Genomic DNA, 10,589 nt, shown 5'->3' on the forward strand with positions numbered 1-10,589 from the left:
TCACATAAGGACATGGTTGGAATTTCTCCATCCGTAATAAGTCATGTCCTCAATATAGACAAGAACTACCCACTAGTTCAACAAAAAAGAAGACTGATTGACAAAGACCGATCTCAAGCCCTAAAGGAGAAGGTCGAGCGGCTCAGGGAAAATGGTTTTATAAGGGAGGCCTACTACCCTGATTGGGTATCAAACCTCATGTAGATCCCAAAACCAAACGGAAAGTGGAGGACCTGTGTGGACTTCACAGATCTGAACAAGGCCTACCCCAAAGACTGCTTCCCATTACCCAGAATACACCAACTGGTCAATGCAACGGCAGGACATTAAATACTCTCATTCATGTAGCTGCCCTCAGTAGGTTCATATCAAAGTCTACGGATAAGTGTGTCCCTTTCTTTAACTTACCAAGGGGTAGCAAGAAGATCCAATGGACCGAGGAGTGTGAGGAGGCTTTCCAAGCCCTAAAGAAACACCTCGCCCAGCCTCCCGTCCTAGCGAAGCCAATATATGGTGAAATATTATTCATCTATTTGGCAATCACCGAGCATGCAATCAGTGCTGCTTTGATAAAGAAAGAGAACATGGTACATCACCCTGTATACTATATCAGTAAAAGGCTAGTACGCGCGGAGTCTAGGTATCCCCCTCTTGAAAAACTATCCTACTGTTTAGTAATTGCCTCTCGAAAGCTGTGTCCATATTTCCAAGCTCACTCGATCCGAGTCCTGACCGATCAACCGCTAAGACAGGTTCTTCATAAACTAGAGGCCTCGGGATGATTACTCAAGTGGGCAGTGGAACTAGGACAGTTTGATATCACTTATCATTCGAGGATGACAATAAAAGAACAAGCATTGGCCGACTTCATAGTCGAAGGCACCAACCTTGAAGACCATTCCGACCGATCGGAAAGTGGAGATACTGAGAAAGAAGGAGATACTCCTGTATGGAAGCTATAATTTGATGGAGCATCCAATGAACACAACTCATGCGCAGGAATCATACTGGTCACTCTGGAGAATCGTCGAATCCATTGCGCTCTCATATTTGGAGTCAACACTTCAAACAACGAGGCCGAGTACAAGGCATTATTAGCTGGATTATGCTTTGTCTTGGGATGTACATTCACAGTCCCTGGAGATATTCAGCGATTCCCAACTAGTGGTGTACCAAGTGCTCGGAGAGTATCAAGCCAAGGGACTTAGGATGGTGCAGTACCTGAACAAGGTGAAGGACTTGTTGGCGTAGTTCACGAGATACTCAATTGCACAAGTCCTAAGAGAGAAGAATGCCAATGCCTTAGCCAAACTTTCCAGTGCCAAAGATGCAGACACCTTAAACGTTGTTCCCGTCGAATACTTGGCAGAAAGAAGCATAGCCGAGCAAAAGGAAAATGTATTATTCTCGAATTATCTATGTAAAAGCCATCGGATCATGTTTGATTCTGGTCCTTGAGGGACTTATCGAACTATACGATCCAAAGGAGAGACAGGTCATAGGACCTTGTCACCAAATTAATGGATCATGTTCGATCTAGGTTCTTGAGGAGCCTATTGACCCATAAGATCCAAATGAGAGACTGGTCCGAGGACCTTGTTTCCAAATTAATGGATCATGCTCGATCCTGGTTCTTGAGGAGTCTATCGACCCATACAATCCACACGAGAGACAGGTCGTAGGACCTTGTCACCAAACTATTTGATCATGTTCGATCCTGGTTCTTGAGGAACCTATCGACCCACGCGATCAACAAAAGAGACAGGTCCTAGGATCTTGTCGCAAAAATTATGGATCATGTTAGATCTTGGTTCTTGAGGAGCCTATCGACCCATATGATCCACATGAGAGACAGTTCCTAGGACCTTGTCGCCAAACTATTTGATCATGTTCGATCCTGGTTCTTGAGGAACCTATCGATCCACACGCTCAACAGAAGAGACAGGTCCTAGGACCTTGTCACCAAATTAATGGATCATGTTCGATCTTGGTTCTTGAGGAGCCTATTGACCCATGAGATCCAAATGAGAGACTGGTCCGAGGACCTAGTCGCCAACATTTTTTGATCAAGTTCGATCCTGGATCTTGAGGAACCTATCGACCCATACGATCAAAAAACAAGAGACTGGTCCAAGAATTAGTCGCCATTATTAGATCATAATCGAATTTGGTCCTTGAGGGATCGATCGATAATATGATCTAAGACTTGTTACAGGCTCGATTAGCCCATCTAGACCCGGTTGGTCTAACTTAGACATTTCTGTCTACAATCATTATAAGGAGTACACGAGAGATTACGTAGATCGTGATCGACACTTGCTACACAATCTGCATCTGTGTATAGGTATCATTAATACTGAGTATGAAACCATCACCCGACTACCGATGAGGGACAAGCATTTGCTGCTTGCATCATTGGGTGAAAAGGATAGTACTATGTGTCTAATGCTCGAAGCATGGCATGGTCAAGTAGCAATTGACCAAGGCTTTTAAACCCGTGATCACTTGGGGGGCATATAGTACATACCGATCAGGGTATACATGAGCAATGAGGGTGTGACCTTAAGTACTAAGCAAACTTAAGTTTTTCTAGGACATTTGTTCATCATGTGTTCCTAAAGTGCAAAAACCAAAAAGGCATTGGTAGGGAGATTCCTAACCATGTCCCTTATGGGGTGGTCGGCTAGTCCATCAACCCTATAGGGTGGTCGGCCTATCACCCATGGGGTGGTCGACCTGACCGTTTTGTTCATGGTACTTGGTGAAGTATTGTGCTACTCACATTACAATGGTTGTTAGCATGAAAAACATAAAAGAGTAAGGTTAGTATGGCACGCAAAATACATGTGTTCATAGTATACTGATGCCTGAACCAATGAGGGTTGTGAGTTGATATACTTAGTAAGCATTGGAAATTAAAATTTTCAAACAATACAGTGAGTTCTCATAACAAAAAAGCATAGAGGCATAAAAGTCATATGTAAAAATTGTCAAGTACAAGGTTCCCCACCAATGGCATGAAAGGAAAGACAGAATAAAAGACCAAGAGAAGACTAACTAGGGTGAGGAGTACCATCTGAAAGACCACCCTGAGCCTCAGCAGCCTCATGAGCCAGACATTTTCTAAGCTCCCTCGCTCGCGTCTTCTCAGGAAGGAAATACAAGTTCAGATCTTTGTTGAACTTCAAGATCAAGTAGAAGCAAGAGAAAGTTATCTCTGAATACTCCCCTCGAGCCTTGTCCTGAGCAGCTTTGACCTCTTGCTCCTTCTCGACAAGAAAATCCTTCCACAATTGGCCCATGTCGGCAATCAGCTTCTCTTTCTTAGCTTCAGACTGTTGGAGTCGATCGGCAAGTTCCCTCTCCATTTGGGTTATCTTGGAAGTCAACTCGGTCACTTCTTTCTGTTTGAGCTCCACGGTACTGCGAAGGGTGTTGATATCTTCATCCTTTGAGGCAATGTCGGCATCCCTAGAGCCAAGAATGCACCTAAGGTCCAGTACCTCACGACGAACAGCTTCAAGCTCAGAACGAAGCTCCCTACCTGTAGATTCCAAGAACTTTACTTAGCAAAGATAGATAGTAGTAGGATAGTATTTATATCATTATCTTTGTAACTGTGGATTTTTGGTTTAGACCGGGATTTATTTGGACACTCATAGTAGTACTTGTAGATTTTCTAAGTTTAACCTATAGTTTAAGAATATTAATTTTAACCTAAGGTTTGATTACTATGACTGATATTTAGGATAATATTTATTATAATATAAGGTTTAGATAAGAACCAATAGGATTTTAAGCACATGTTATGTGTGGGTGATTAAGGATTAAGTATTTTGAGGATTAAATTTAATATGGGGTAAAGTTTGAATGCTATAAGGTCAGTCAGCAGCTTTGAATACGTTGAGGGCTTAGTCAAGGCTGTTTACTCCATTCAAATTTAGCTAAAAATGTGTAATTTCGTGTTTAAATAATCAGCGTGTGCCGATATATCGCAGCTATAGGGGCGATATATCGTAGCACGTAGATACGGAAAACACGAAGCGATGCACGACTGCCTCGGGCATACTGGCCCAGGCGATATATCGCCTACAGGGGGCGATATATCGCCTCCTTCAGTATATTTTGAAAAGTTTTGAAATCATTTTCCATTCAGCCATTCAACCTCTTAATAAGTCCAGCACCTTTTTGAACGAGTCTTCAGCCTCTGCTGAACAACAATTCAAATTATTTTCACCTAAAAAGCCATTATTTTTATTCAAGTTAAATTAAGATCCTTTCATTCCTAAACACTATAAATAGGGCCTAGTACCCAGCCATTATTCACCTTTTACTCTAAGTTCAGAGGCTGCAAGTTGCTAGGAGAGTGTGAGAGTTAAGCACTTGGGTGGGGAAATCATAAGCTTGATCATCATAAGCTTATCGAACACTTGGGGAAGTAAGGTTTCATAGTATTTCGGTTCGAGGTTTAGATTGGTCTTACAAGTCTTCAAGGTATTTCCACACTCTAGTTCATTGGTTTTATTTTCTTTAAGTTCTCATAATCTTCTACCAGCCTTCTAACCTTATTCTTATTTTGGTTAGGAAATCTAAGAACTTGCACATAAGTTTTTGGTAAGTATGTTTCTCAAAGGTTTAGTTCTTCCATTCCTTTCATTTTGCTTTTTCTTCTATAGACTCACCCTTTCATAATGGTTAATAGGAGTGTTCCAAAGTCCCAACGCTGTCCTCTTATCCTGGCAACTTTGGTAAGGAAAATAGGATAGAAATTCATATGTTATATGTTTTATATGTTATCTTATGTTTCTTATGTTATGATAAGTGTTATGATATGTATGTTTGTAGGCTTGGGCATATGACCCATATGACTAACAAGACCCCAAATAGATTATGGGCATATGACCTGCTTAGCTAGTAGGACCCCACTAATCTCATGGGCATATGACTTGTTTAGTCTATGGGACCCTAAGTAATAATGGCCATTATAGTATGTGTATGATATAAGTGTTATGTTAAGTTTTTATGTTTCTTATGAAATTTATGTATATGAACTATGTGGTAGATTTTCCTTGCTGGGCATTAGGCTCATTCCTTTTTGTTTATATGTGCAGTAAAATAGCTATAGTGGCGGTAAGATTCGTGGATGCTTGGGGAATGTGTTTCGGTGGTGAATGGAGTCAAGGAGTTGAGAGTTCGATTTTCGAGGATGTAGTCTTGTTTTATGGTTTTGCATGTATTTTTCCGCACTTGCTATGTAACTCCTTTTATTTTAAATTATGTTTTGTTTTTAAGACAATGGGATCCCATATCCTACTTGATATTTTATGAAAGTAACTCTTATTTCTACAAGTTTTTAATAAAGTATGATCTTTTTCACTTGTAAGTTCTATTAAGGATTAGGGTCTATGTATAGTTTTGTTAATGGTCCAAAGTCTAGAGTAGTTGGGGCATATGTTATCTTATGATTTTATGTTATGTAATATGTTATGTTAAGTATGATTGTAGACTTGGGCATATGACCTATATGACTAACAAGCCCCAAATAGATTATGGGCATATGACTTGCTTAGCTAGCAAGACCCCACTAATCTAATGGGCATATGACTTGCTTAGTTTATGGGACCCCAAGTAATAATGGCCATTATAGTATGTATGTAACATAAGTGTTATGATATGTTTTATGTTTCTTATGAAATTTATGTATATGGACTATGTGTTAGATTTTCCTTGCTGGGCATTAGGCTCATTCCTTTTATGTTTATATGTGTAGGAAAATAGCTATAGTGGCGGGAAAGGTTCTTGGATGCTTGGGGAATGTGTATTGAGGCGGAATGGATTCAAAGAGCCGAGAGTTTCGATTCGAGGATGTAGTTTTTGTTCTTATGGTTTTTATATGTATTTTTCCACATTTTATTATGTAATCTCTTTTTAATTATCATTATGTCATGTTTTGATTTTAAAACAATGGAATCCCATATCCTAACTTAAATTTTATGTAAGTTTGACCTTTGTTTTTTTTTAAAGTTTTAATAAAGTTATGATCTTATCACTTGTAAGTGTTATTAAGAATTAGTGTTTATGTATAGTTTTCGTTAATGGTCCAAAAGTCTAGAGTAGTTGAGTCATTACAATAAGATCAGAGGCTTTTTTAGTGCAAGCTAATATGATTATTTTCTTTTGATGTTAATATATGTGTTGGTTACTTTCACTACTATTGTTTGAAATGGTTTTCAATAACTACAAGAATGTGCTACATTACTTTCACTACTATTTCTTCATTTTCTTGTTGCCAAGCTAATTATTTTCAATAACTCAGATTTTATGGCTGTTAATGGTTATCATAGCAGGAAAAAACTGTATTTCTCACCCATTTATGAATTAATTTAAGCAAAATAGATGGTTAGATAAAGGAAATGGAAGTTGCTCGTTGCTCACTTTGGTAGACACATGGAAAAAAGAGACTGATGAAAAAGGTAATAGTTTTACATACTAATTTCCTTCCTCTTCTTAACTAAAGATTTGTGTTTGTCAAACATTTTGATAAGGCATTTTAGATTTTGTTTGGTTATGAATTCTCATTTTAGCTCACAGATTCAAGAAACACCACGCAAGAGACATTATAAGTTCATAGTTCAAAGCTTCAAGCATTGAAGAATATATTTTTCTTCTTATTATTCTCAATTTTCATATCCACCACGACATCATTTTCTTTGCTCTTTTAACTATTAACTTAAATATATTCAATAGGATCCTATTAATAATCACTATTCTCTGCTATGATTATTTGTGTGTGTGGTGCACAATGTTTTAGTACTATTGTAAAAGCAGCCAAGAACAGATGACACTGCATCTGTTTTTGTGTTTCGTTTTGGCAAAGTTTGCTTAATCACTCTAAATGCATAATGAGTTTCTTAATGTTTGACAATTCAGCCCTTAAAAAAAACTATCAAGTCCTTAAGTTCTATAAATAGTAGCAATTAGTTCCTTATTATTTATTTTTTCACAATGACAGATCATAAGGTTTGATATCATGTTTTCCTCCAAAGTCTTTTGGTACTTGCATATAATGTGTGTCATCGGAAGTTGAGTTCTTGTTTATTTTTGCTTTAAAATCTGCAGATGGAACTTTAATAGGTTTAGGCAATAAAAATAGATCATTTTCATTTCTTGAAAGACACAACACCATGCTATATCTACTTTCCTTTCTGAATGGCTGGACTTAAGATGATGCTTGCATTCATGTAGGCATTGTTGGATGATATTTTATATTGGAGAAGATGTTTTCAACAGCATGACATGCTTAAATTTTAATTTTTTTTGAGTTATGTTGATAAAGAGTGAATTTATAATAATTTAGGATCAAAATATTGTGAATTCATTATTTTATATGTGGTGTCCTCTCTTGGAAATAATTTCCATAGCATTTTTTTGAAGTAATTTGTGATGCTAGATAATAACAATAAAATATTTCTTTGTTTATTTTGCAGATGTGACAAGCGAAATAGAAAATGATACTTAATTGTGAAGGCTTTGTGTTGGCCAGCTGTAGAATATTTTGTGCTGAAAGTAGTAACTTTTTAATATGTTGAATATTTAAGACTACTTGAATACTTAAAGAACATTTTGTTGTTGATGACAGTGTTGAATGTTTTAAACTAATTTGTGGATTGTTAATACAATGTTGAATGTTTTTACTTTTTGTTATTTGAAAATCAAGTTCATTTGATGATGCTAGTATATATTAGAAAGCTAATTTTAATTATATAAAAAAAATATATCATAGAATAAATTAGTGTTATATAAATGAATATATAATGAGAATTTAAACTTACCTAAATATTAAAATAAAACGAAAATTGTGTTATAATATCTATTACAATAACACTTTTTATGTAAAGAATTTTGTTATGAAAACTTCATTATATAACACAAATAATGTGTTATACTAAAGTGTAGTATAACACAAATTTATAAGTATTGAAATGTGTTATATAATCGACTATAACTAATATAATTAAACACTTATCTCTTTATTAAAATAACACAGAAAGTGTGTTATCGTTGACAGTATAATAACACATCTGTATAACAATGATAAAGTGTTATGTAAAGTACCCTGACCTACGATAACATAGTTGGTCTTAACACATCAAAAAGTGTTATGGTATGTTTTGATAACACATTTTTGGTGTTATTAAAAGCATTTTTCTTGTAGTGTTAGGCTGACCACCCTAGGGAAGCAAGCCTCAGGAGAGTGCCAGAGAACCGTTCAAGTCTCTAGAAAAAGTAATTTTTACAGAACAAGGAGAAGCCAAGAGGTACTCGACCCAAGATTGGGTGCCATGGAAGTGCTCGACCTAAACCTAATCCCATCCGTGGAAATCGCAGGTACTAGGGTTTGGAGTCCCAGAAGTCGCCAGGATTAGTAAGTAGTTGGCCTAGGGTTTGGCATCACTGGAATTCACCCAGTCTAGGGTTTATAACCCTGAAAATCGCCCAGACTAAGGAATTTTACAGAGAAATCTTGGTTCAAGAACTGGAGAGATTAGGTTTGGAATCTGTTTGAGAGTGGCGCATAGAACAAAATGAGGAGAGAGGATCTACTTATAACCTCTCAGGCAGACAAGATATTTTTAGGAATTCAAATTTCCTTGAAAAATATCTAGTATGGTTAAAATTTCAAATTCCTTGAAAAATATCTGGTATATTTATGAATTCAAATTCCTTGAAAAATATATGGTATTTTTAGGAATTCAAATTCCTTGAAAAATATTTTGTATTTTTAGGTATTAATATCCTTGAAAAATATATTATATTTTTAGGACTCAAAACTCCTTGAAAAATATATTATATTTTTAGGACTTCAAATTTCCTTGAAAAATAAATTGGATTTTTAGGAAATGAATTTTCCTTGAAAAACCTAATTATTTTTAGGAATTAGAATTTCCTTGAAAAATGGACTATATTTTTAGGAAATTAATCTTCCTTTAAAAACCTAATTATTTTTAGGAATTACTAATTATCCCTGAAAAATTCGTACCGAGTAAAATATCGATAGTAAAAAGTATTATGTAATGTCCCGAGGGACTTGACTATCTAAGTACTGATATGGTATGTTTCTCGGGCCTGGATCAAGTTTACCGTAATGTTGAGTACATTACAATAAACTTGGGGGGCAAATGTTATCCCTAAAAAATACGAGGATGATGTGGTGAATGAGAATGTGACACGTGATATCACAAATCAGGGAAAAATAAAGTATTGAGAAAATACTGACAGGAAAAAAAGATAGGTCCAGGACCTATAGGAAAAATGACCAAGACAATACCCCCTAGGAGTGGTCGGCCTAGGCAGGCCTTATAACCCTAGGGGTGGTCGGCCCAGGCAGGCCCTATACCCCCTAGGGGTGGTTGGCCCAAGCAGGCCCTACACCCCATTGGGTTGGTCGGCCCAATCAGGCCCTATATCCCCTAAGAGTGGTCGGCGCAAGCAGGCCCTGAACCCCCTAGGGGCGGTTGGCCCAGGCAGGCCTTGTATCCCCTAGGGGTGGTTGACCCAAGCAAGCCTTGTACCCCCTAGGGGTGGTCGGCCTCACCTTACCCCAGGGTGGTCGGCCCAGTATGCCTAAGGAAATTAGGGGTCGTCGGCCTGACCCTATCCTCCATAGGGTGGTCGGCCTAAACCCCCAAGTACACTTCACTAAGAAGTAATTCCTCTTGTTCAAACTGAGATCAACAGGCCTATTACCCCAAAGATCAACAGGCCTAGCATCCAGAAGGTCACAGGTCCAGCACCCAAGCTTTGGTCGTCAGGCCTAGCACCTAAGTGTGACATACCAACAAAGACTTAGCATTTCCAGAAGTTTATATCGTGCATCATCCACCACGATCTATAGAAATAAGAGAAGACCCACGATCTCATAATCGTGGGAAGGTGGACACGTATCTCCACTCACCATGATCGTGTACCAAACCACGATCTCAAGTACTATTGATCGTGTAACAGCCCCTGGGTACTATAAATAAAGGACCCAGGGCTTCATAAAAAGGATTTCTTTTTTGGGACTTTTTTGGGGGCTCTCTTTTTTAGGGGACTAGAAAAATTCTTTTGAGAAGTGAATTCAGGAGTTCATACTTGTAATTGTCGAAGTAACTCAATACTAAAGACTGAGTGGATTTGGTTATTACTGTTCATCAGAACAGGGCTGAACCACTATAAATTTCTGTGTGTTTACTTAAGATAATCGTATTCTGTCATTTATATTACTTATTCCGTTCAAAAGGTGTCGTATATTGTACATACGACCGCTAGCCAATTTCACAGGTCAACACTTATAAAATCCATAACTGTTGCTATGAGTTTCCAACTAAGTCCCGACTTGAACCAAAATCCACGGTAACTAACATACTACAAACTAATACTAACTACTACTAATACTAATACTAATACTACTACTACTACTACTACTACTACTACTACTACTACTACTGTTGCTGCTGCTGCTGCTGTTGCTGATGCTGCTGCTGCTGGCTGCTCCTACTACCTAACTAGCTAAGTAAATATTCTGGGACACTTCAGTTGCATCGAAC

The 10,589-nt window shown here is 37.6% G+C and overlaps 1 long non-coding RNA gene across 1 annotated transcript; it reads left to right on the forward strand.

The window, feature by feature from the left end:
- Positions 1 to 6,355: 6,355 nt before the first annotated feature.
- Positions 6,356 to 7,717, forward strand: LOC133793850 (uncharacterized). The gene is made up of 2 exons (XR_009874985.1): positions 6,356 to 6,473; positions 7,488 to 7,717. It is a non-coding gene; the product is annotated as an uncharacterized LOC133793850 (long non-coding RNA).
- The last annotated feature ends 2,872 nt before the right edge of the window (positions 7,718 to 10,589 follow it).

Source organism: Humulus lupulus, chromosome 8 (genome assembly GCF_963169125.1).
Source record: "Humulus lupulus chromosome 8, drHumLupu1.1, whole genome shotgun sequence".
Classification (NCBI taxonomy): Eukaryota; Viridiplantae; Streptophyta; class Magnoliopsida; order Rosales; family Cannabaceae; genus Humulus; species Humulus lupulus.